Raw genomic sequence first — 26676 nt, forward strand, 5'->3', positions numbered from 1 at the left:
CCACTGATTGCGATGACTCCCTGCCTCAAACTTGTGAGAATTCCGCATAAGATGACGCTACCTGTTGGACCAAACTTCGATATATCATAGAGGTGACAAAAGACGTTTCGTTAAGAGACTTAGCTTCACCGGGGTCTTGAAAATGCTTAGTATATAATCGAAACGTCGGAAACAACTCCAAAACTTCCACGAGTCTTTTTTTTTTTTTTTTACAAGTACTTTTTTTATTATTTTTATTTGAACTATAGAAATGCCAGGTCCCACAGGGCTGCGACAAGCTTATGATCAATTTTTCAGTGGTAAGACAAACAAATTTCAGCGGCCAGACAAAGGAACTAGTCAGTGCTGCATCCAGCGATAAGTCAGAGCTAGATATGCTGTTTCTTTTTTCTACATACGCTACCTGCATGTGAAAACCGGGCTGGTGCGAACTGCATCATCGATTTATTCAAATGTATTTCGCTTCAGCCGCATAGTACGACCGAACGTGGAGTATTTATCGCCTCCATCTGCTAACAGCTCCATTTTCCGTAGGAATGCCGGATAACTCTCGCAATATAGCTATTTCACGCGGTACGCCCGGCCCACACCGCAGGAATACTTGTGCCGTCCGTTGGGGCATGTTCGGCACCCCAGGGACTGCGGTCTGGAGACTCGACAAGAGGCAGGCGTCTATGTACATTTCAGTGATTACGCCAATCACTTATTATGCAGGGCGCGTGGCCCCGTTCATTAAAAGAGAAGGTCTGAACGAGAAAGATGAATAATCAAAGAGAAAGCGAGAAATGAAGGCTCGGATGGTCCCACGAGCCCAATGCGCCGGCTATACGACAACCTTCATTAACACACTCACATATTCAAACACGCAATCAGGGTCGAAACCGTGGCGGCTCTCATCTCTTTTTTGTGGTTTGCTTTCTGTTTATGAGATTCGATTTTCGGTATCTTGTTTGTTTTGTTCCGTGTTTTTTTTTTTTCTCGTTCATTTACAATTCAGAGCTTAGACGTGTGGAGATACATTTATTAGCGTTGACTTTCCGCTATTGACTGTTCTTCCTTGAAATAGATTGTTGTAATAGGTGGTAATTTGCTTCTTTTTTTTTTTTTTTTGCTTTGCTTTGAAAGTCGTTAATTTCTAACGAGCGCTGACATGGGCTTTGCTACTTGGATTTCTTTGTCGCCTTTTTTTTTTTAAGTATAGCACGTTTGAATAAATTTACAGTCATGTTACTTAGCCCGTTCAAATGGCAAGGCTACTCCGTTTGTAATGTTTTTATAACGTCACCTCCGCCCTTCCCTCTTGCCACGCCTGTGAATTTCATTCTTATTTTCTAGGGAAGTGTGAAATAGAAAATAGGTTCTAGTTCGGCTTCTCATGATGCTGTTGTTGTTTGGATGATAGCCATCGCAACTCATCAACATTAAGTAAGTGTTATATAAAACTCTTGCTTCACTTCACTTTATTACCTTAAAGGGGAGCTACGGAGCTTCTTGGAAAAAATGAGTTAGAAGTGAATTCTAGTGTATTTTTACCCCGTGAACCCGAATACCCAAACCATTTGCTGCGTAAGTATTGTTAAACGCGAGAAAAACGTGAAAGGCAGTCGCTGTCCGTGACGTCATCGATGGCTCTTTTGGCTGCCCAAGGCTAGGGAGGCGGGGCTTCAGTCCTATTCTGAAATTGCTCGTATGGCTCTCCGGCGCGTCGCATTGAAATGCAATTGTGATATCTGTTAATCTAGAGGCCAAATGGACGCAATTCAAGCGTTTTTTCTCAAATTTAGAAGTGCCCCATTTTCCCTTGGTATTACATAAGAAAGAGGTTACAAATCAATCCATCGAGTATGTAGGAAGTCTTTAGGGTGAAAGGTAAATGGTTACATTTTTCCTCCACAGGTAGATGCGCAGGCGATGGCAGAAATGTGGTCGGAAAGGCAGTTCCAATCCGCAGCTGCACGGGGAAAGAAGAATGCGTAAAAAGTAACGGTACGAGTGCGTGCGCGTCCAACTGGGATGACCGGTACGCTGAGAGATCATCGAGAAGTTTACAAAATGTAGCTCCGGACCTGATGTATAAAAATATAATTATTTGGAACAAACAACAACTATATTACACAAATTTTCAAGAAGTTTCTACATAGCCGGCGCGGACTTATCAATAGGAAGCGTAGGCAGCTGCCTAGGACGGCAGACTTTGGGGAGCGGCCACTTTGTAACCGCTTCCAAATATTGGGTCCGTTTTTTAATCTACCTCAGAGCTTATCTATTCTAGGAAGAGGTAGCTCCAAATCTAGCTATTTTTTTTTTTTAATTTTAACTCCAAACATAGCTCCTCCCCGCCCTGCCCCCCCCCCCCCCCCCCTTTCACAACCAGCGCTCCCCATGGCCACTGACCATGGGCAGCGGGGGTTGCGGCAATACCTCCTAGACAGCTTTCAAGCCTGCGCCCATAATTTTGACGTCACATCCGCCCGGCCTACACCGGAGGCCGGAGGAGGACGCCGCAGTGACAGCGACCCAACAACGTCAGCTAGCCCTAATCGCTCCTGGGAAACGGCGTGGTCGGGTCCATATCACAAGAGCGAATGACATTTTAGCGAACGGCGACATTTGAGCGAATGGTCGTTTTAGCGAATAACGGGGGCGCGCGTTAACCCATCCGTCGCGCTGCGCTTTACGCCGCTTCGCGGCGACAGTCTGCGGCAACTCATTACAAAAATATGAACTCATTTGGCCCACCCGAAAACGCCGCTTCGCGGCGTCCGACTATTCGCTAAAGTGTCGTTCGATGAAACGTGGGCGTTCGCTAAAACGTCATTCGATCAAGTGAGTGCCTCCCGGCGTGGTCGCGTCGTCGCGTATCGTTTGCCGTCGTTGTTTTTGCGGCAATTTCGTTCTTGTGCGTGATGCAGAGCTGAAATTACGATGCCAAACAAGTGTTGTGTGCCAAGGTGCACCAGTAACTACAAAACAGGGAAGAAGGAGCAAGTGTTCTCTTTTCCGAAAGACGACGACACTTTGAAGAAATGGATTCGTGCTATTCCCAGGAAGGACTTCGTACCAACTTCATACACCAAGGTAATGCTTCCTCTATGCTGATATTCTTATGCTGCTAGTTATTGTATTTGTGCCGCGCCTTTCTTTTTATGCTTCCGAAGCGTAGCAGTGTTTATCGTATACGAACGCGTATGGTAACTATGGCTGTACAAAAGGGAGTGCATTGCATTTTTCCAACGAACTAGGTGCTCAGCCGTTTACGAACGTTTTCCACATTTGTGCAGGTGTGCGCGGTTCACTTCGACCCGTCGTGCATCGAGCGGACCACATCGTACACGGATCCGAGGACAGGAAAAGTACTTGAGGCGGCATTGCCAGTGCCTCGCTTGCGTCCTGGATCTGTACCGAAAATATTTCCCGCCTGTCCTTCGTATCTTTCGAAGCCCGTAACCAACACGAGAGATGCGCCCGATACCAAAAAGAGCCGACAAAAAGCATCCCAACTCGCTCGTGCTCTTGAAGAATCAGCGGCGTCCTTTGAAGTGGAACAGGAGAGACACCGCTTTTCGACGCTCGAAGAACTAAAGGCGTGCCTGCAAGTAGCATCGGTGTCGGTGAAGTGGACTGTTATACATCAAGAAAAGTGCACAATGTTTTTGAACATAGTCGACGAGTGTGAACCTTGGCTGAAGGCATCTTTGACAGTGTTTGAGAACCTTCAAGTCTCTGCCTGCTATCAAGGAGCACCGGTCAAGAGGTTTGCAAGCAGTGTTGTACCAGACTCAGTGCGTGACGTAAGTTCCTTGCTGAATATTTTGGACAACCTGTGTATGCTTTCGGATGAGGGTTGCAGCTTTCGTCACTTGCTGGGTGCGGTAACTGCCCTTCTAGACAAACTGGAAGGAAGCGTTAGTGAAGGCAAGAAAGAGGCCATGAAATTTTTGAAGGAGCAGCTGCTGCTGCTTTGCAAAGGATGCATTCGTTACAGCACTCAGGTGATGGTATTTGCATGCATTCTGTACACGATATCACCACACGCCTATAGGTTTTTGAGAAAGACAAGTACGCTCACTTTGCCTCATCCAAGCACGATCAGAAGTGTATGTTCGTCTTTTCAAATGTGCCCAGAAATCCAGTCCTCAGATTTCACTTTCCTGCAGTATATTGCACAGAGGTTCAAGCATCTAGAACCTCATGAACACACTGTGACATTGATGCTGGATGAAATTCATATCAAGCCTTGTCTTGATTATAAAGGTGGAAACATATGTGGCACTGCAGTCAATTCCAACGAGGCAGCAACGTCGGTACACGTTTTCATGATACAAAGTCTATTAAGCTCGTTCAAGGAAGTGGCGCACATTCTCCCAGTAAAAACCCTACATGGCGATGAGCTTCACACCATCCTGAAGAAGGTTATCTTGCGCTTAGAGGAAATCGGGTACAGAGTTGTGGCAATCGTCTGTGACAATAATGCACTCAACAGGAAAGCAATGAAAGCGTTTTTGCAAAAGCCGAAACTCAGCCCTGTTTATCCACACCCAGCAGACCCATCTCGACAACTGTATTACGTGGTAGATGCTGTGCATCTCCTTAAGTGCATTAGAAACAACTGGATTAACCAGAAAAACTCAGGGACGTGCTTTTTCTACCCATGCTTTGAGCTTTCAGACAACAACGTTCGTCCTGAGTGCAAGATGACTGCATCATTTAAGCACTTGAGAGATTTGCATAAAGAGGAGTCGGGTCAACTGCTGAAGTCTGGTTATGGTTTGACATCAAAAGCGCTTAATCCTAGCAGCTTGGAGCGCCAGAATGTTAAACTGGTACTGCAGGTTTTTAATCCACATGTAGCCGAAGCCCTGGCAACCCGTAGTGGTGAAGTTGATTTTCAGCATGCTAAAGCAACAGCAGACTTCATCAAAATCATTCTACGTTGGTGGAGTATTGTCAACGTGAAGACACCAAAGAAAGGCTTCCACCATCGTAATGTTTATGAAGAGCCGATGGCATGCCTTACTGATGACCCAAAACTAGCCTTTCTTAGTTCATTGATCACATGGCTCGACGTTTGGGAATTCTATGGGCATGACACTGGTGTGCTCACCCCGGAAACGTTGAGCGCCCTGAGGCTGTCTGCTCAGTCTCTTTTGGCGCTGGCAAAGTATTGCATAGATGAGCTTCACTTCAACTACATTCTGTTAGGAAAAGTCCAGACGGATCCTCTAGAGAGTCGTTTTGGACAGTACAGACAAATGGCTGGTGGACAGTACCATATATCTGTTCGGCAGCTGTGTGAAACAGAGGGCAGGATTCGCCTTCAAAGTGCTCTACCAATGATGAGTGCCAATGACCTCAAGGGCATTGAAGACACAAACACTGTCGAAGGTGTGGGCAGCTCCCTTTGCATTCCTGTTAATGATGTTGACCTTGATGAACTGAGAGCACGAATGCCAGTCATTGCCTATGTCGGTGGGTATTGTGCCCATGCTGCTTTAAAAGTTCTGAAGTGCGAAAGCTGCCGAGAGCACCTAGTTTTTAATGGACATGACGCCGACCCCGAAGAAGACACTCATTCGCTAATCAAGCAGTTAGACCGAGGTGGTCTTAAGTTTCCCTCAGCCCTAGTAATTTCAGTGGTCATGCACACGGAGGTTGTGGTAAAAAAGCTTGTCGCACAAAACAGCTGCACACAGTTTTTCCATGGGTCCAACCAAAGGAATGTTGTTAGAGAACTGACACTACGCTCTCTGTCAAGGCTTGAAGACATTTCGACGTGTGAGAACGGGCACAACTATGAGCTGATTGTCGGGCTGGTTGCGAACTGTGCAGCAAACATAGTCCTGAATAATTTGAGCAAACAAAGAAATGATCTTCTGCGTGCAGAAAAAGATACAAATGCAAAGAAGAGGAAGGCTGAAATCTTTCTCAAAAAATGATTTCTTGTATTCTTGGGTGGTAGCGGTGGTGGTACATTGTACTCTAATAATTGCGTTTTGTGCAATTTTCGCACAGATATTGTATGATATGATATGTCTGTTCGTTATGATTTTCTAACATGTTTCTGTCTGGGGCAGTGTAATACATTTAATATCTGTCTGTGTTACCTTTTATGGTCTATTGTGTACAAGTTATTTGGTGATCTGTTTTGTCTGTTGTGATTATTTTGCATACTTTGCCTTTACAGTGCTCTGTTTTGTGTCATTCAATCGATGCCCGGTGTCTAATATGATAAATAAAATATGTATTATTTGCTTCACAATTAGTGTGCAATATGTATTATTTGCTCCATAATTATGATACAAAAAATTGGGGGCCATTCCACTCTGTGATGGTGGATGACTCAGCGAAGCTGTTTAACACAGGACACAGACGTGACACAGAATTTTGAACAAAGGTGTGACGAAATGGTACGCACACATACGTGCCGCCCGCTGCCTTCAAGGAGAACACAGGGTATGGTGTTCCACGCGTCGCACGCGCACGCCTTCCCCGTATAAAAGATTCGAAGTAAATAACCAAAATAAAGCGTTGACGAACGTGCATGCAAGGTGCCATTTGTTTTAGGCTTTTGCTTTAGAGCAGTTACTGCTGCAGACGCCGGCCAGTGCGGCACGCGGGTACGGTGCGAGCGTACAGTTTTTGGTCGCGCACACAGCAAATCCACCGGAACCCTAGCCATAAACATCTTCGCTGTAATATCTATTTTTGGTTTCATAACGAGTATACTTTTCATAACTGTGGTAATTCATGCAGCCATGGTGATCGATCAAGTTTAATTTACGGCACACGTTACCGCCATACGCGAACGAAATGCACGAGCGACGAGAGCTACAGCGCGCACTCGAGCCGGCCGGCCGCGCCAAGGTCGGCCGGCGCGCTGTGACGTTGCTGACGTCAAGTCACGTGACAAGCAGGCTTGAAAGCTGTCTAGGAGGTATTGGTTGCGGGGAGGGGGGGGGGGGGGGGGGGGGTGGCATTGGTAGAGGCTACCTAGCGCGGCAAAATGCTAAGACCGCGTCTGTTGCCCAGGCATACAAAAACACTCCTTTTAAATGCAAAAATAAAATGAAAACTAATCAAAGCTCCTCCAGAAATAACGTATTGCCCCGGCCTACGGAACCCCAGGTGGCGTGTCCGAATCCCGGCCAGAAGGCGGGCACGAATCGCGGCCAGGTGGCGGGTTCGGATCCCGGCCAGGTGGCGGGTTCGAATCCCGGCCAGGTGGCGGGTTTGAATCCCGCCCGAGGTGCGCGCAATCTGACGGAGGCTTACTACGGAGAAATCATCGAGATTTAGGTCGTCCCGTTTTGACCGGGACAGTCCCGTTTTTGAGGTACACTTCTGCCGTCCCGTCTTTTCATCTCAATATAGAATCATGTCCATTTTTCACAGGAGTACATAGTTTCGAAAATTGACACCAAGCGAGTAGAAGGAAACCGAAATTATGCCTATTCGTTACAAGTGTAATTTACAAAAATAACCGTAGGAACTTTAAAATATTTGCCCAGAGTGTAAAATTTAGAACTGTTCTTGCCCACAAACACATTTTCTATCGCAAAGACGCGGATGCAGATTTTTTTTTTTTTTTTTGTTACTGGATGTAACACAGATGTATAATCATATAGATATACTTCGCATGCAGAATTTTATTAAATGTGTCCTTCCAATCTCAAACTTTAGTCCCCCCCCCCCCCCCCCCCCTTTTTTTTTTCTGCTGGGATGTCCCATTTTCTATCGTGAAAAGTATGGTCATCCTAGATTTAGGTCCTCAGGTGGTCCGAATGCGGTCGAAGGCCCTGGTGGTAAAAATTAATCCTGAGTCCTCCGCTGAGGCTTGCCAGGTACCTTTCGTTGGTTTGCCACGTAAAACTTCCAAATTTGACTTTCATGTCAGTCTAAAATGATAGTAAACAGGAGTTAGATTTCAAAAACCCTGTTTATATGCCATATTAAATGTCAGTCACAGTAAAGAATGTGCCCCTCCCTGAGGGTCACCAGGTTGTTTTGTCCCGGTCCTTCCTAGAAGTCGTAGGTCAGGGCCGGGTGATCGTGGACAGCCGCGCTGGATGGTCGCTTCGGTACTTGTTGGTGGTGGCGGAGCCTCGAAGAAAGACGCTCAAAGTCGAGAGCAACGATTGATAAAAATAAATGTATTAAAACGTCAACAGCAAACTTGGTTACAGGACTCTACTGTCCGCTCACGGCAGTAGAAATACCAAAAAAACCGCGCCTCGGCCCAAAATGCCCACCGCGCACGGTGAGGCTCAAAGAGACCGCTCGTCGCTCGCGACAAAGCTACGCGGACCGGCGGACCGCGGGAGATAACTTGCTCCGCGCACGGGCTTGTCCAAACTCAACTTTTCCAAAAAGGCGCACCGACATTCCGAAGGGAGGCCAGACCTCCCTCTCTCCCCCGAAGTCGCCGACATGGCCCCGACAAGGTCGCCTCCCCAATTACCTCGGCGGCAAGGGCGACCACCCGCGAACAGAGGTTTGTTTACTTCCCACGCGGGGAAATCTGCTTCCACTTTCGGGAGCTGGTTTCCGCTTGCCGCCAAAGGGAAAGACAAGACATCGGGCGCCTCCCAAGGACGCTTCGGGTGACCGCGCCGCCAATTCCCCGAGCTCTTTCGGCTAAGCCCCTTCGGCCATCCCTACACGTCCCCCCGAAAACTGCGCTAGGACTTCTGGACTAGCCAGCAGTTACAAAAACAGGATGGCCGAAAACCCAACAAGAACACAAAAACAACCCGCTTAAACTGAAGCGAAAAATAAAAACAACAAAACACATGGCTGGAAATAACGAAGCCAGGCACCTCTAGCACCAATTGCTATATAAAACTGAGAGAAAAAAAAAAAGGACAACACTTCTTAGTACACTCCGTTTCTCAGCAGGCCTCTCGAGGATCTGGACCGCTCGCAACAACGACACCGTTGGTGCCGCAAGAGCTTCCGCAACCAAAAGACAAAAACATCAATAAATCCCGGCAAACCAACAGCAAACGAAAGACTGAAAACGCTTGGTGAACACTGAACAACGCAGGAACGTTCGATTGCACAGAACCGCGGCAGTGATTGCCTCCCGAACTGACAGCATTCCCGTATAGAGAGAGCGAAAAATAAAACACAGCCACGCTCCTCTAGCGCGACCTGCTAAATGAAAATTAAAAAGAGGAACAACACTTCTTTCTGCTCGTGGAGGCAGAACCTTGATCACACACTCAGCTAGACTCCAGCGACACCAAGAACGCTGCAAGCCGTTGCCGCAAAAAAAAAAGACAACAAAACTCGAAAAGCGCGGCAAACGCTATCAGTAAGTGTGAGCTCAATGGCACCTCGCAAGGGCCGCGGCAGTGATCGCTTCCCCACATGCACGCCCGCTGACACCGCGTGTATGAGCGCGACAAAGCGCTCACTTGCCACCCTACAATCAACCCTTACTCGGGCACCCGTGTCGAGTGTCGCGAGGACAGTGTCGCTCGCCAGAGCTTCATTAGGCCCCCGAAAGCGTGCTCGGCTTGGTCTCCTCCGGGAACCGTGTTCGGTACTCGCTTCGCAGTCGGTTTGGTCAGCGGAAGGACCAACTCTGCGCCCATGGCGCGCCATCGCCGTCCCCGCTCCACCATTGTCGCCCCACGGCGATTCGTGCTCCTGCACGTGTACCTCCCCGCGCCGCCCACTTGGTGGCACCCACGGTGTCACACCCTCACCACAAGGCCCGTCGTGGGGACACCGAAGTCCAATCTGAACAACTGCAGTAGCCCCCCTCGCGACGTCAGCCTCTACCAGCCTCTCCAGTGTCGGGCCCGACCCCTGGTTCTCCGGGAGCTCCTCCCCTCCAGCCGCCCGGACGCAGGAAGACCCTCGTTCGCAAGCGGCCCGATCGGCCTCCGACCACACGGCAGTCTCCAGACCCTGTATGGCGCGATCGGCCTCGGAACCCACGGCGGTGTCCGGTTCCTGGACAGCGCGATTGGCCTCGGACCCCACGGCGGCCCCCGGTTTCTGTATGGCGCGATCGGCCTCGAACCCGACAGTGTCCGCTTCATGGAGAGCGCGATCGGCGTCAGACCCTCCGGCAGTCTCCGGACCCAGCACGGCATGACCGGCCTCGGACCCCAAGGTAGTCTGCGGTACAGGTACGGCTGGATCGGCCTCAAAGCCCACTTCCTGGAGAGCGCGATCGGCGTTGGACCCCACCGCAGTGTCCGGTTCCTGAACGACACAATTGGACACAGAACCCACGGCAGTGTCTGGTTCCTGGACAGCGCGGCTGGCCTCGGAACACACGGCAGTCCCCGGTTCCCGAAAGACACGATCGGCCTCGGACCCAACGGCCGCCTCCGGGTCGCTTCGCGCGTCCGGTCCTGTCTCGCTCACGCAGTGAGCCTCGGACTCCGCGCCCTCCGCTGCATCAATCTGCGACTCCTCACTGTGCTCCTCCAGAAGCCGAGCCCTTGCTCTCCGCTCCTCCGCCCGGAGCTCCGCGAGTCGTATCTCCAGCTCTAGCTCCTTCGTTCTTTTCCTCACGAGAGCTATCTGAACGCTTAGCGGAATCGCTTCCCCATCCGACCATTCGTCGTCTCCGTCACTGAGGCTCTCCCCAATGGGCCAGTTATACCTCGCCATGCAACTAAGTGCGCGGGTGTCAGCCGGCGACGGAAGGGAAAACGACCACTTACCTGGCGGTACTGTAGAGTCCGCGCAGTCGCATCGGATGTCGCCGAACCCGCAGGCCACTGGCGTTGATCGCAGCCGCTGACGTCCGCCGGCTTGAATCTTTTGTCGCCGTTGAAGGCCCCAGGCCCCCGGTAGTCGTCGATGCCGTCAAACCCGCAGGTCACCGGCGCCGATCGCCCCGCGCGACGTCCGCTTCTTGGCTTTCGCCGCTTCCGGCCACCGGCGTACTCGTAGCCGTGCCTTGCCGTACCAGGCTGCTTGTGGACCGCTCCTCGTTGTCTCAGCTGGTCCTGGGCTCCTTCCGATGGACACCACCGCTTTCCGCACCAACCCAGGCGTCTGGAACCTTTCCAGGCGGTTGACAATGTCCACGATCCTGCCGACTGCGCCAGTAAAGAATGTGCCCCTCCCTGAGGGTCACCAGGTTGTTTTGTCCCGGTCCTTCCTAGAAGTCGTAGGTCAGGGCCGGGTGATCGTGGACAGCCGCGCTGGATGGTCGCTTCGGTACTTGTTGGTGGTGGCGGAGCCTCGAAGAAAGACGCTCAAAGTCGAGAGCAACGATTGATAAAAATAAATGTATTAAAACGTCAACAGCAAACTTGGTTACAGGACTCTACTGTCCGCTCACGGCAGTAGAAATACCAAAAAAACCGCGCCTCGGCCCAAAATGCCCACCGCGCACGGTGAGGCTCAAAGAGACCGCTCGTCGCTCGCGACAAAGCTACGCGGACCGGCGGACCGCGGGAGATAACTTGCTCCGCGCACGGGCTTGTCCAAACTCAACTTTTCCAAAAAGGCGCACCGACATTCCGAAGGGAGGCCAGACCTCCCTCTCTCCCCCGAAGTCGCCGACATGGCCCCGACAAGGTCGCCTCCCCAATTACCTCGGCGGCAAGGGCGACCACCCGCGAACAGAGGTTTGTTTACTTCCCACGCGGGGAAATCTGCTTCCACTTTCGGGAGCTGGTTTCCGCTTGCCGCCAAAGGGAAAGACAAGACATCGGGCGCCTCCCAAGGACGCTTCGGGTGACCGCGCCGCCAATTCCCCGAGCTCTTTCGGCTAAGCCCCTTCGGCCATCCCTACAGTCACTATTAAATGTTTACTTGAAAAGCACCTGGACCGTGTGCTTTTTTTTTAGATTTATTTTAACCTAAAACAATACGTATCGCTTTTCAAAGAAATTGATGAATATGCATTATGAAGATGAAATAATGGATTTATGGAGCGGTTGAGTGGTAGCAAAAACACCATAAGGCCCTCAGAAGGCTCGAAATGATTCAAGTTGCGCAAGTTTTTTTTATTATTTTTTATCTCGTTTTATTGACAATATTGTTCAAAAGCACCGTAAAATTCATTTGTATTTTTTTTTTTACAATATTAGCTAGAGTTTAAACGCAGCGGCGTTAAAAGGAAAAAGAGACTCTTCTCTCGCGGAATCACTCCAGCAAGCGTATCTTCTGGAACACCTTGTATCAACTGTAAAAAAAATATATATATATATAAAAAAAAATCTTACTTTGCCGCATTATATTTGCGTTGTTACAAAACTCGCGGACTCTGCATAAGTCTGGTCGGTGAAAGTCGTCGCACATTTCGCAAGCTCTGTATAATTTTCTCTGCTACCGCTGCGACATTTTGCATCAGCGGAAAGTCCGATCAGAGACGGCTTTGATCTCAGAGCCGCCGCATTAATTATGCCACCCGTGCGAGGGAAATACACAGGCGTCGTTAAAATGGCACCGCGCTCGATTCTTCGATGGGGATTAGTCTGACGGGCTTTATGACGCGCGCGTCAGGGAAACGCTTTCTGTAGTTCATGATTAGGTATACTACGGTTTGATCATGAATTAAATATTCAATCACGAGCGTCGCGACTTCCTTAACAGCAGCAAAAATTGTCCTTTTTTTAGGCGCGAAGCTCCTCAGGGTCTAGCCTATAGATAGTCCGTCCGGCGTCCGTGCTGAGGATTCGAACCTGTGCGGGGAGACCCCAATGGATTTCTAGTCCATCGCCTTAACCACTCGGCCACGACTGCGGGACGAGTAGGGGGCTCTAAGATGTGCTAGTAACTGGTAGTAACTCAAAAGCTGGGGATGTCATGGATGAAACGTTGCATGTAGCCGCTCAACGTCTATACAGGAGAGGGCGCTGCGGTCAAATGCGTATATAATCGCGTTAAACTTTGCACGCATTGGCTCAACGTTTACAGACGAGAGGGCGCTGCGGTTAAATGCTCAAATGCGTATATAAGCACGTTTTACACCACACATTCTCTTTCTGACATGGATGAAAACGAACGAAAAGCTCGACTCGCTGCGGCTCAGCATATCAGCAACACCAGAGCTTCGCCCCAATCAACATGATTTACCAGGTGGAGATGCGGTCATTTTTCTTATACACGGCGACATTCCATTTGTCGCCTTGTATAAGAAAACGCAAGAACGCAAGGCTGCTCAGCAGCCTTGCGTTCTTGCAAAACTGCAACTGTCTAATCACACCCTTGAGCGGCATTATAACGGATATGTTTAATTTTATAAACTATACTTTAGTATGTTTTTCTCATTTATTTCTATTTTCAAACAATACAAAATTGCCACGGAGCTGAGGCAAAAGGCGGCAGCACAGGTGGCCCTTACCACCAGATACACGTGCAGCGCAAGCAAGTGTAACAGAACAACACAAATATAATAGCACAAAAATAGACCGTATGCGAAATTTCTGCTATCATCACTATCATGCCGTTCGGAGCCGCCATATTGGAGGGTTGTTGCCATCTTCCATCTGTGGACGAGGCGCATCTGCATTCAGCTCGGTTTCTCAGGACAGTAGGAGAATCGTGCTGCCAGTGCAACGAAGAAAGGAAAGACCGCCGCGAGATTGTGAAAAATGAATTGTCAGCAACAAGACCGCAAGACTCGTCACCAAAGCAATGAACTGAGCCATGCAGGTACGTGGACGGCTGTTATCGAGGACGCTGCGTGAAGGGTTCGAAATGTACTGGCAGTACGTGAGAATACTGTAGATCTACAGGTTTTCCCGCTCATTTTAATCTAAGCGACGACCAATTTAATCCCGGGGTCACTCAATTTAATCCAAGCGCCATACAATTTAATCCAAGCGCCACACAATTTAATCCCGGGGTCAGTCAATTTAATTCACAATATATAAATGCACTTATTTTGTTCAGTGGTCGTGTTTCGCTTACACATTTGGTAACTTAGAACAATTGTTTATACAATTTGAAATTTTGGGGGGCAATTGAGAATTTGATCACTAATGTGATTACTTTGAGTTATTAGTCCCACTATTGAAGAGGCTTAATTGATATGTTGGTTACTCTTTTTACAGCGCAGCTCTTAGGCACCCGTTTCCGGCTTAAGCGGCGTCGGCGTCGCCGTCGCCGTCGGCGTAACCACACGGTGAATGATGGGTGAATTCCCCCGCTAAATTTAGCGGAAAACTTTCGCAGCTAAATCTAGCGGATAACTTGCCCTGCTAAATCTAGCGAAAAATTTTCCCAGCTAGATTTAGCGAAAAATTTTCCCCCTAGAGTCTAGTGGAAAATTTTCCCCGCTTTCTAGCGGGAAATTTTCCCCGCTAAATCTCGTGTAAATTTTTTCCCGCCATATTTAGCGGAATTTTTTTCCCGCTATACCTAGCGGAAAGTTTCCCCGCTAAATCTAGCGGAATATTTTCCCAGCTAGATTTAGCAAAAAATTTGCCCCGCAAAGCCTAGCGGAAAAGTTTCCCCGCTAAATCTAGTGGAAAACTTTTCCCGCTAAATCTACCGGAAAGTTTTCCCCGCTGAATCTGGCGGAACACTTTACCAGCTAGATTTAGCGGAAAATTTTCCCTGCTAAGTCTTGCGGAAAATTTTCCCCGCTAAATCTAGTCTAAAATTTTTCCCACTAAATTTAGCGGAAAATTTTTCCCCGCTAAATCTAGCGTAAAGTTTTCCCCGCTAAATCTAACGGAAAATTTTCCCGGCTAGATTTAGCGAAAAATTTGCCCCGCTAAGTCTAGTGGAAAAGTTTCCCGCTAAATCTAGTGGAAAAGTTTTCCCGCTAAGCCTAGCGGAAAATTTTCCCTGCTAAATCTAGCGGAAAAAATTCCCAGCCAGATTTTACGGACAATTTTCCCCGCTAAGTCTAGCGGAAAACTTTTTCCCGCTATATCTGGCGCAAACTTTTCCCCGCTTAATTTAGCGGAAAATTTTCCCCACTGAATAGAGCTTAAAATATTCCCCACTAAATCTAGAGGAATTTTTTCCCGCTTGCGTAAAAATTATGGGCGTCGATGCAAATTAACAAACGGATCTTTATAACCGCAATAAAACTGAAAAAGATCATCAAAAGGGGGCTCCGCTGAGACCGCCCTGCTGCACCGCCCAACGCTGCCAGTCTCGTGCTGTTCTGTTCGAGCCCGGAGCTCGGTCCCATCGGTGCTGCTCGTGCCGCACGCTTCAAACGTCAATAGGGAGTTTCCGTAGGCCGCGTTTTCCCCTCCGCTAAGCCCTCCACAACGGAGAAGCCGCTACTGCGCCGGCGCGCCGAGGGCCTTGACTGTAGAGTTCCGGCTAGCGTAGCTGGTTGCGGGGAGCGTTGCGGGACAGCGGAAACGATCTACGAGAATACCCTATTAGCTCCAGACGTTGTGTGAGCCACCACAACAGGGTGTAAGATAGACAGGTGGGGAAACGGCCCATAGAACCCTACCGCAGCGCCGTGACCGGATTGTGTACTCGTCTGCCTCGTCTGCTTGCGGGTACCCCCGATTTGCGACAGATGGCGCTGCGGCAAGAGGAAAAAAATTGAAATCGAATTTTCATGGAACTTTATGGGAGAGTGCGCAAAATAAACCGAGAGGACAAAATTCCTTCATTGAAAATTCACGAGAAACCATCTCCGTCAGTTTAGCCGGTCGCCACCGGTCGCCCACCTGGAGTGAGAGTTCGCGGTGCTTCACATAGATGGCGCCACAGAAAAAGAGAAAACCGAGGGGGACACAATTTGGTCGCTCATTTGGCTCTCGTTTCCCCTCCTGTCTATCTTACACCCTGCACCACAATAAGTGTCGCGCTTTGGCACTAAAAATTTTCTCCGCTAAATCTAGCGTGCAATTTTTCCGCTACATTTTTATTTATTTATTTATTTATTTATTTAAGTACCCTCAAGGCCCTGGGGCATTACAGAGGGGAGTGGTACAAGACAAATTTGGAACACAAACAATATACAAACACTAAAAGTCAAGCACAAAAAATGTAAAAAAGAAATGTGCAAACAAATTAAGAAATGTATGAAACAAGGCAAACAAAACAAGGCAAACATTTAGCGGGGAAATTTTACGCTAGATATAGCGGGGAAAAAATTCCGCTAAGCTTAGCGGGGCAAATTTTCCGCTAAATCTAGCTGGGAGGATTTTCCGCTAGATTTAGCGGAGAAAATTTTCCGCTAAATTTAGGGGGACAAATGTTCTGCTAGATTTAGCAGGGAAAACATTCCGCTAGATTTAGCGGGGAAGCTTTTCCGCTAGACTTTGCGGCGCAAATTTTCCGATAAATCTAGCTGGGAAAATTTTCCGCCAGATTTGGCGGGGGAAATTTTTCGCTAAATATAGCGGGGAATATTTTCCGCTAGATAGAGTGGGGAAAATTTTTCCACTAAATTTAGCGGAGAAAATGTTCCGCCAGATTTAACAGGAAACATTTTCCGCTAAAAAAATTTTCCGCTAGATTTAGTGGGGAAGCTTTTCCGCTAAACTTTGCGGGGCAAATTTTCTGATAAATCTAGCTGGGAAAATTTTCCGATAGATTTAGCGGGGAAAATGTTCCGCTGATATTAGCGGTGAACATTTTCCGCTAGATTTAGGAGGAAAATATTCCGCTAGACTTAGCGGGACAAATTTTTCGCTAAATCCAGCTGGGAAGATTTTCCGCTAAATTTAGCGGGGGAAATTTTCCGTTAAATATAGCGGGGAAAATTTTCCGCTAAATTTGGCGGGGAAAATGTTCCGCTTGATTTAGCAGTAAAAATGTTCCGCTAGATTTAGCAGGGAAAATTTTCTACTAGGTTTAGCGGGAAAATTTTCCGCTAAATTTAGCGGGGGAATTTGCCCATCATGCACCGCGTGGTTACGCCGACGGCGACGCCGACGCCGCTTAAGCCGGAAACGGGTGCCTAAGAGCTGCGCTGTAAAAAAAGTAACCAACATATCAATTAAGCCTCGTCAATAGTGGCACTAGTAACTCAAAGTAATCACATTAGTGAACAAATTATCAATTGCTCCCCCAAAAATTCAAATTGTATAAACAATTATTCTAAGTTACCAAATTTGTAAGCAAAACACGACCACTGAACACAATAAGTGCATATATATATTGTGAATTAAATTGACTGACCCCGGGATTAAATTGTGTGGCGCTTGGATTAAATTGAGGGACCCCGGGATTAAATTGGTCGTCGCTTGGATTAAAAGGAGCGGGAAAACCTGTAGTACTCCTACTTCACCGCGACCAATGTTTCTCGGGCGGCACTATAAGTACGGGAACCCTCCGATATGGCGGAAACTTGATAATCGATCCTAGGTGCACCAGATAGCGCTTCTTCTTGCATATGATATATTGAAAATACACCGGTATTTATAAGCAAACAAAGTACGACGCAATAACTACCACAGTTTAAAATTAAAATAATTACAAAAGATTTAGGATATAGATAGTTCATTGTTTCCTAGAGGTCAGCAGAAAGGAACTAGGTTATATCAATAGTCACATCTCCCTAAGCGTTCTACGCATACGTGACGCCGCCATGAGTGTAGTTTTCAGGGGACGGGCGCCAGTACACGAGATGGCTCGTGTCGTCTCGTGCTTGGCTCGCGCAGAGTTCCAGCAGGGTTGTCGCGCGTGCAGAAAGACTATACTCTGTTTCATACTTAGCGTGCAACGCTGTCAAAGCTACTGGCGCGAGCGTGGGGCTTCATCTCGTTGATCATTTGCACGCGTTCTCGCGCAAACAAAACCATAGATGAAGCCACGCGCTCGCGCCAGTAGCTTTCACAGCGTTGCACACTAAGTATGAAACAGAGTATACAGTTCCCATGATTCATGACAGCAGCGGTGACGTAACGAAAGTAACTGGTGAGATTGGTATATTACGCCAAAGGAAATGTTCATGATGTCTGAAGACACAGGAATTATGTCTTTAATGACAAACTTTCTATTTTTTTTTTCTGTGAGGAGTCGTGTCTTTCGCCCTCCCTGAAGTGGAATTTTTCTGTAATAGAACCTTATCGATAAAAACAAACATTTATAAGACTTTTAACAAAAGGCATTGATAATAACCTTTGACAGCAGAATAGCAAGACGTGAATAACCGGTGATATATTGTTCGCGCTTACTGGGGATGTTTACCTTTATTCATTGCCCATTTGGCAACCAGAGCAAAACATAAAAAAGCGGATCACTGTTTTTTTTTTTTTATCGTGTTGTGTATTTTGAAGTTTACGTGGCAACTTGTATTGAGCTATTTAAAATATGTCTACCAGAAGAACGTCCTTTCAATGATACGTACACTGCGTGTTCTAATTTTATACTTTACTTTTTTTTAAGTTTACTCCTGTTCATTCGCGTCACTTGCGACTTGCGGGAATATTCCGATGAAAGATTAGGTTAATTACATTTTTGTAATCTTGCAGTTTACATTCATTTTACATACTACACCAATTAATCGTAATGCGTTATGTTATCTTTCGAGTAGCTTTTTCCTTTCAATATTCTCGACATTAGGGCAAGCATTCAATTATATTACTTAATTCCCATAGTCGCAGCTATATACCTCCGTGGCGCAGCACTGGGCACCGGATATAGACTCTGAAAGCTGAAAAAACGCAGTGCGAGTTTTAACCATCTTATTACTGCTCCACAGCCAATGTGGTGGCGACATTTGCCGCCAAGAGCACCGAAGAACCAATCACAAAGCAGGAAGAAGTACTACACTCTAGAAAAAGTCTGTGTGTCTGCTTTTACGAACAAAACACGCTGAGCCAATCACTGCAACTTACGGAGTCAGCTCAGCGAATGACGATGCCGAAACATATGTTTAGACCAAAAAACGCAGCCTGAGTTGTGATATTAAGCAACGCAAGACGTCACGCTTGCATTGCTTAATGTCACAACTCAGACTGAGATTTTTGGTCTAAACATGCGTTTCGGCATCGTCATTCGCTGAGCTGCCTCCGTAAGTTGCGCTGATTGGCTTTCCGAGTGTTATGTGTGAAAGTAGACGCACATACTTTTTTAGAGTGTGGAAGTTGAGCGGTGTTCCTAAGGTTCATATACACACGAAAGAATAAACAGATCGGTTGGAGCACAGAACTCATCTTCCAACCAGCAAGGAACAAGATTCGTTTTCGTTGTTGAAAGATGTCGTTGTCCTGCGTATTTATTCTTCCGCGCGTACACAAAGCAAGAAGCGTGATCATGATAAACCATGCTCTGCGTTTCTTATTATTTCGATGACAATCTTTCGCATAAAAAAAATGCTTGCGTCACCATCTGCAGCGTTATATAAAGAGATCACAGTATAGCGCGTGTTTTAAGGGTGCATCACGAATTTGACGACGAGCTACTTTGAAATAAGAGCATCTTGCGCTCCGGGATATTGATCCTTTACGGCTCGTCTTATTGCTGGGATGAACGGCTGTTTACTCTTTTGACTATATCGTAACAAAGCGAGCGGTTGGTTCGGATCTTCGCTATAAAAACACTCCTGCCTCCCTTGTCGCTCTCAAAAACGGCGGCACACTTCACTTCCTAAGCCAACTTCGCCGGGAAAGAGCATCCGCCTTTTTTGTTTTGTTCCTGTATGTCCCTGTTCACGCTCATCTTTTCTGGCCATTCTGCAACCCAATACATTCCCGCGATATTTTTTTTGTTATTCCCGATGAGCGAATGCCATGAATTCGTAAATGCGAAATGACGTTCCGAGATCTGTCTCGGTAATAACGCCCAATCAGTTGAAAACGGCATTTTGTTTTATGAATCCGCCGCAATCGCGCGTATAGCAGCGAGGCGTTCAAAGCTTTTTTCCAGTTATCGCGCGTCCAATCAAGGAGAGTACGCGCATGTTTCAAAAGCTTAAATCAAAGACGAAGCATCGTAAATCTGTCGCATATAAGTCCGTTTACGATCGTGATTCAACGAGAGTGCACGCGACCCTCCACTTTATTTATTTTTTTTCTATAACAACGAACAACGGATGACACCGTTAGCAGAGAAAAGAAAAATGGCCTAGCGTTACATATTTTCGAAAGAAATCGGAAAGATACTGTCGCGAGAGTAGCACTTGTGCTTTACTGATCAGATAGGACTGCTGGTGGACGCGGTTAGAGAGCGTCATGCGGAAATGGACGACATAACAGGAAGTTTTAAGAGAAGCGTATCCGAAAATTTGATTCCTTAATCCTTACAGGAATTTAGGAAAGTGAGGAACAAACTCAATGCTGATATCAAGAAAGCTAAAGCTCAATACTACAAAAATAAGTTTAATGCAATATATAACAATCCGCGGAAGGTCTGGCAAGCCGTAAATGAACTTTCTTCTAGGCCTCGTGCACATGCTCCAAAAGAACTTACAATCGAGCGGGTTACTTACTCGGGTCAGTCTCTTGTAGATAAATTTAATTCCCACTTTCTAGAATCCGGTTCTTCTACTATGCCCTCAGCGAGAACGCCTACATGTGAGTCTTATGTTGGATACCCTTTACATAACTCAGTATTTCTGGCACCTACCACTGAACTAGAAATAACTACTATCATTAAATCCTTAGGGAATAGCGGTGCCTGTGGAGAAGATGGGCTAATCAGAGCAGTTTCCTCTTTCATATCTACTCCGCTTTCGCATATCTGCAACCTTATTTTAAGTACCGGTATCTTTCCAGAAAAAATGAAAATAGCGAAAGTCTGTGTAATCCATAAAGGTGGTCCCAAGAATAATATGAATAACTATAGACCAATATCAGTACTTCCAGTCTTTTCTAAAGTAGTGGAACGCGTTATTTACAAACGTTTAAGTGATTTCTGTAATAAACATAATATTATTACAAACAACCAGTATGGTTTCCAAAAAGGTAAATCAACTGAAATGGCACTGCTAAATATCAAAAACAAAATCATAGACAATATTGAAAATCAGTGCTATACTCTGGGTGTTTTTTTAGATTTCAGGAAGGCCTTCGATTCTATAAAACACGACATCCTACTCCGAAAGTTACCGCTGTATGGAATAAGAGGCAGTGCGCTAAACTTGATAAGCAGTTACATGACCTCACGTTTTCAATATACCGTCCTCAATGATATGCGCTCTCCTTTAGCAAAAATTCGATACGGTGTGCCGCAGGGGTCGATTCTCGGGCCATTACTTTTCCTTCTTTGCATCAATGATATAGTAAACATCCCACAAACACCTAACATAATTTTATATGCAGATGATACGAATGTATTCTTTACTGGTAGCAGTTTGGATAGCATAGAAAGAGAAACAAATAATTGGCTGGAGCAACTTCATTTATGGTTAAGCTCAAACCAGTTAGAGCTGAATACGGCAAAGACTAAGTACATTATTTTTAGAGCAAAAAATAAGCCCATAACTAGCGAAATTAGTATATATTTTCAAAACTCGAATATTGAACGCGTAAGATCCTTTAAATTTCTTGGTGTTCGCATACTGGACTTGTCAAGTGAACGAACTCCGAAGGGATATTTCTAGATCAATTGGTTTAATTTGTAAGCTAAAATACCTTCTTCCAGCCTGGTTAAAAAAACAACTGTATATATCCCTGATTCACTCGAGGCTGCATTACTGTTTATTGGTCTGGGGGACGACTACAGCAAGTAATATTAAGCAATTATTTACATTGCAAAAACGCGCAGTTAGGTCAATTGATAGTTTACCTTGGACTGAATCGACTTCCCCTAGCTTTATTAAACATGGAATATTAACGTTAGACAATCTTTTTTGCCTAAAGGTCGCAATTTCAGTTCATACTCAAATAAACACGAATCCCGCAATATTTTACGAAACATATTTATTTAAGCAAACAAATTACAATTTGAGACACCAGCAGTTTTCAAAACCTAAAATAAGAACTAATTACGGTACACAAAAAATATCCTACCAGATACCCGATCTTCTTAACAGAAATTATTGTGTATTCGAATTAGCCCAGACAATAGCGTCCGTGTTTCTTTTCAAAAAATACCTTACGGTATACTTCAATGTGCCTAGTGTGTATTCCTAGTATAGTTCACATCAAAATAGATTGTACATTTTTTTAGTGTCATATTTTTATCTTCTCAGATATTGTTTTATTTTTTATTTATGCTGTTTTTGATTCATTACCTGTGCCTTGCTGCTGAGTGCTGTAACGGGGGTTGGGGACCTAGTCAGGTGATTCGTTTTCGCCTTTTGTCCCAACCTCCCTGACAGTTGTGTCAAAAATAAAATAAACAAACAAACAAATAACATAGCACCTTCCCTTCCTCACTGCGCTTGCGCCCAGCCCGAACCGCGTTTGAGATTGACGCATTGCGACAACGCCCCTGTTCTAAAACTCGCTGATATGCGCTCCACTAACGAAGTGAATTTAGAAGATCAGTTTGAGGAAAAGACAGTGAAAAGCCCCTAACCCCCTTCCCCCTCCTTTCCATTTACATTTCAACAGCTAAACAGTTAATCATTAGTGCTGCGAAGTGAATCAGTTAAGCTACCGATTAATCTTGATTACTGTATTAATCGCCGACTACGTTCCAGCATACGAACCGCTCAAAACGGGTACACTTCCATGCTGCGTTTCAGCATAACTTGACAAAAACTAAACGCTATGGCTCCTGTGCGCCAGTCAGAGCGTGGGTCTTTAACGAAGCACATGTCAGCCCTCCGATGTTACGCGTCCATGTATTAAGTTATGCTGAAACAGAGCACAATGAGACCTGGTAAGCGCATTACCTTTCTTATAAACGTAATAAAATATACTACATTGCTTATGCAGCTGGAAAATTTAAAAAAACGCATACATATTCGTAACCAAGAGTAATGTTACTACACTGTTACATATTTACTTATGAAGAACAATAAACAAAGTTAAGTTAATTTTGACTTGATGACAACCTTGCCTGTAAAGCTTCAGTGTCATAAACTTGCAATTTATACTATTTGTGTTAATATCAGAAACTCACCGACAACTTGTACCCCAAATATATTTTGAAGACAACTTGTCTTTGAGCTACATTCTAATTTTTCTTCAGCTTTCTGTTGGATAATATTCCACCTTATTGGAGTCGTGTTTCACTTCCTGACCGACAGCGTGTACGACTACACGAAAGCGGTCGAGGCATAAGTAAAGTACGCACTGATTTGGCTGGATCCCGCTTTTCTATATGTAAATGACGCAAAATATTTTATGCAAAAAATACATATTCTACACTTCCCACTTACTCAAATGAGCACTTGACAGTTGGCAACTTGTCGCTAGTGAAAGCTGTATTAATTTTTTTTTATTCTCCTCTCTACTTTTGCTATTATACCATTTCATTTAAATAAATGCCAAATAAGCCCGAAAATTAAACAAATTGGCGTAATTAAATTGTTCTGTTCCAGCTTTGCTGAAGCTTAACCCAACCCATCAAATTTGTTGTCCAAACCAATAAGATTATATTTATATAATGATAAAGGACTGAAGTTTACAGATTAGTCGGTATCAATATTTAATCAGTGGAAATGTCTACTAATACCTATTCAAAGCTAGCCCAGAAACTGCAAAACCAGCAATAGGAAATTTTACAGCTAAAAAGGTAAAACCAGAAAAATGTCGTTGTCGTTTTATCGAATCCAGTTTAATAAAATCACTAAAAAACCCAAGCAGCAAATATATATATATATATATATATATATATATATATATATATATATATATATATATATATATATATATATATATATATAAACAATGTTGGTTGCTTTAGTAGTGTTATGTACCACATAGCCTTTAATATAAAATAGTCCTCGCTATCTTTATTTCTATTCTGATTATAAAAACAGCTGTTGTAACATGTAACTGCACTTTACCACAAGGCGGGTTGACGTATTATAAAAGGGCTTGAAATTTTGGGCAAACGGGATAAAGAACAGGGAACTGAAAAAAAAAAAAAGGGGGGGGGGGGGAGAGGGGGGGGGGGTTCTGGCGAGCTCTTGTCTGTCTTTTAACCACTACTTGCAAAAATTTTATTTTAGCGTTGTACGTCCTGACATTGACCGGACGTTTTGGTAACTTCAAATGGCTGGGCACATTGCAGTCTGATGCTAGCTGAAACATTTTAGTTCAGGTCTCCTATATTCGCAGACCATATTCCATACTTTTAGCAAATTCCGAATGATGCACGACGTAAATTATATCTGGGCATGTTCTTAAATCTCAAGAGCCCCATACATGCGAAAAATATATCCCCCTCTTTCTGCATATCGTGAAAACAAATCATTGATCACACAGTAATTCGCGTCTTCGCCACCCGGCATGAGAGCGCTAATATGAAAGACAAGCAACCGACGACGCAAAACACGGACGAAAATAAGAAAAAGGCCTAGTGTTCTTCGGTTTGAATATGGAAGCCGTGAGATCCGCACAGCTTTCATGCGAACACGCAACGATCCGTCTTCGTTCGCATTCGGCGCGTTTTCATCGCGTTCTCGAACGGAAACGGCGCATCGCCAGAACAGCGACCCCGAAGGAGAAGAAGTTCTAGGACCGAGACGGCCCCTCTCGCGCTTGCCTGCGCGGCTACTGTCACAACTCCATCACGGCGAGATTTAAAAGGAAACAGATCATCCATCTCCGGTATTTCTTTTTTTATCCTTTAAAAACACATCGCCTTGCGGCCAGCAGTGCGATATTATCCAGAGGCGGAGCTGTCGAGAAACCAAGTGGCTGCGAGTGGCTCTGCTCGCGGTTTCAGTATACTGGTCACAAGGACTTTTGCAAACGGCACTTTGAAGCGGGGCATATCCCTCGTACGAAAGCAGTTTGTTTACAGCAGCTACTATTTTAGTCTCGTTATTGATGGGAACTGTATCTGCCTTGTTTTCCTTTTTTATTTTTTCCTGGATGGCGGAGCTTCGAGGTACGCGGCAGTGAGGATCGCACGAACTCTATAGCAGGATTGACGTGACCGGGGCCATTTTGAGAGACAAAACTTGCTATTCGATTAAACCAATATTAAAATAAAAATGGAGAAGGAATTAAGTTTGGTGGGAATGCTGAAATTTATAAGAAGAAACAAGGCACGATAAAAGTGAATGGGGGCAGAACAAAGAGCAAAAGTATGCACTCTGTATTTTTTTGTATTCCACTTAAGATTTCTCGCAAAAACAAGCTGCGACCAGATGCCCACGTAAAAGCTCAGTTTGAACAATTAAATTAAACCACACATTCCAACAACTACAACTAAAACTTCCAATCCTGCTCCCCCAAGTCTGGCTCCTCAAAAATTAAAAACAAAACTGTATATTTTATTTCTCGTACGCTACTTACAAAATCACCGCTTAAATTAATTTAGGCATCGTGTATTGCTAAGTTTTATTGTAGATCCTTAAAATTAGAATGATTTAACCGCCTTCTTATATAAAAAAGAACCCCAAAATAAAACCTTGGTCGGTGCCCGTTCTTTTCTTTGTTGGACCACTAACACATATTACATAGTCTCAGCACTATACTCGAAAGAAAGAAAGAAAAAAAAAATTGAGCCCAACTATTCAACTTGGTGACCGCAAGGCAGGAACCCCCTAAACTCCCGTGTCCGATTAAGTCACTGCGGGAAAACTCGTCTCGGGGAGCAAGAAAAAGGAAGACCCAAATCTGAGAGATCTTTTTTTTATATATTTTTGTAATCTTTATCGGAACTTTTGGTGCAAGAATACAAATGGTTGCGGCAGAGTGCGACCAGGCAAACGAGGCAATCCGATCTCTGCAGCGACCGAGCTCCGAATTCCTGGGATTGGAACGCTCAATTTGTTTCCCCGCAAGAGAGGAAGTTCAGTCGACTTCGCCCATCCGTATTCCCGTACTTGCCGTTCCCTTGTTCGGTGTCCTCGCCGGGGACTAAGAGGGAGTTCAGACCCACTCCAGAAAGAGTGACGTCGGGCTGTCGCGACTACACGGGCGCCCGGGAGCGGTCTCTCCGAGAGTGAATATACAGTCCCTATTGAGACCGCCCGCGACGGAAGGCGGCCCGAGAGGTTATCGAAAGACTTCGGTTACCCACCTTGGTTTTACGTACGGGAAACAAACATGACTTACCCTTTTTAATGTATACCCTTTATTGAGGGTCACTGACACTTTAAGAAACGCAGGACATGACTCATGGCGTTTTGCGATGCTACGTGTCGTGATTCGGTATTCTGCGTTTTTATCGACTGATCCTCAGCAATAATTAGGAGTTGATATTTTTTTTTTTGCAGGGGGGGGGGGGGGGGGGGGGGAGTGTTGACTGCACATGAAAGCAACTTCCCACAGGGGCGACACACACAAGACAAAATGAGCGGGCGATTCTAACCTAAATTGTACGACTTGTATAGGGCAGGCTATTCCATTGTGTTGTGCCGTTCAATATTCCATTGACGCAAAAATGTAAAAAAAAAAAAAAAAAAAAAAAAAAAAAGCCCACTTGACTATTTTTTTGCAGAGCGCGCGCTTTGTGGGAGAAGGAATATCGAATTCGGGCTCGAAAATGAGAAGTCGAGTCGCACTTCTATACATAGCTTGCGCTGACATCACTTGGACAGGCATAATGGGGGAAAGGGCGCGTGGAAGGGTAGCTTCCGCTGCGTTAACGAGACGCTTCTGGCCACCAGAAATGGAGAGAGAGATACTTCCGGTTCTCCTATGTTTACCTTGTGTTTGGGTGGGTGCCCGACGGCTCTTGGTTCACTAGCGAGCAAGTTCGTGA

General features: G+C 45.7%; 1 pseudogene; it reads left to right on the plus strand.

Annotated features, from left to right (window-relative positions):
• The first annotated feature begins 2869 nt into the window (after positions 1-2869).
• LOC120844878 lies at positions 2870-3996 on the plus strand (annotated as a pseudogene).
• The last annotated feature ends 22680 nt before the right edge of the window (positions 3997-26676 follow it).

This window comes from Ixodes scapularis, unplaced genomic scaffold (assembly GCF_016920785.2).
Source record: "Ixodes scapularis isolate PalLabHiFi unplaced genomic scaffold, ASM1692078v2 PGA_scaffold0__279_contigs__length_252992795, whole genome shotgun sequence".
Classification (NCBI taxonomy): Eukaryota; Metazoa; Arthropoda; class Arachnida; order Ixodida; family Ixodidae; genus Ixodes; species Ixodes scapularis.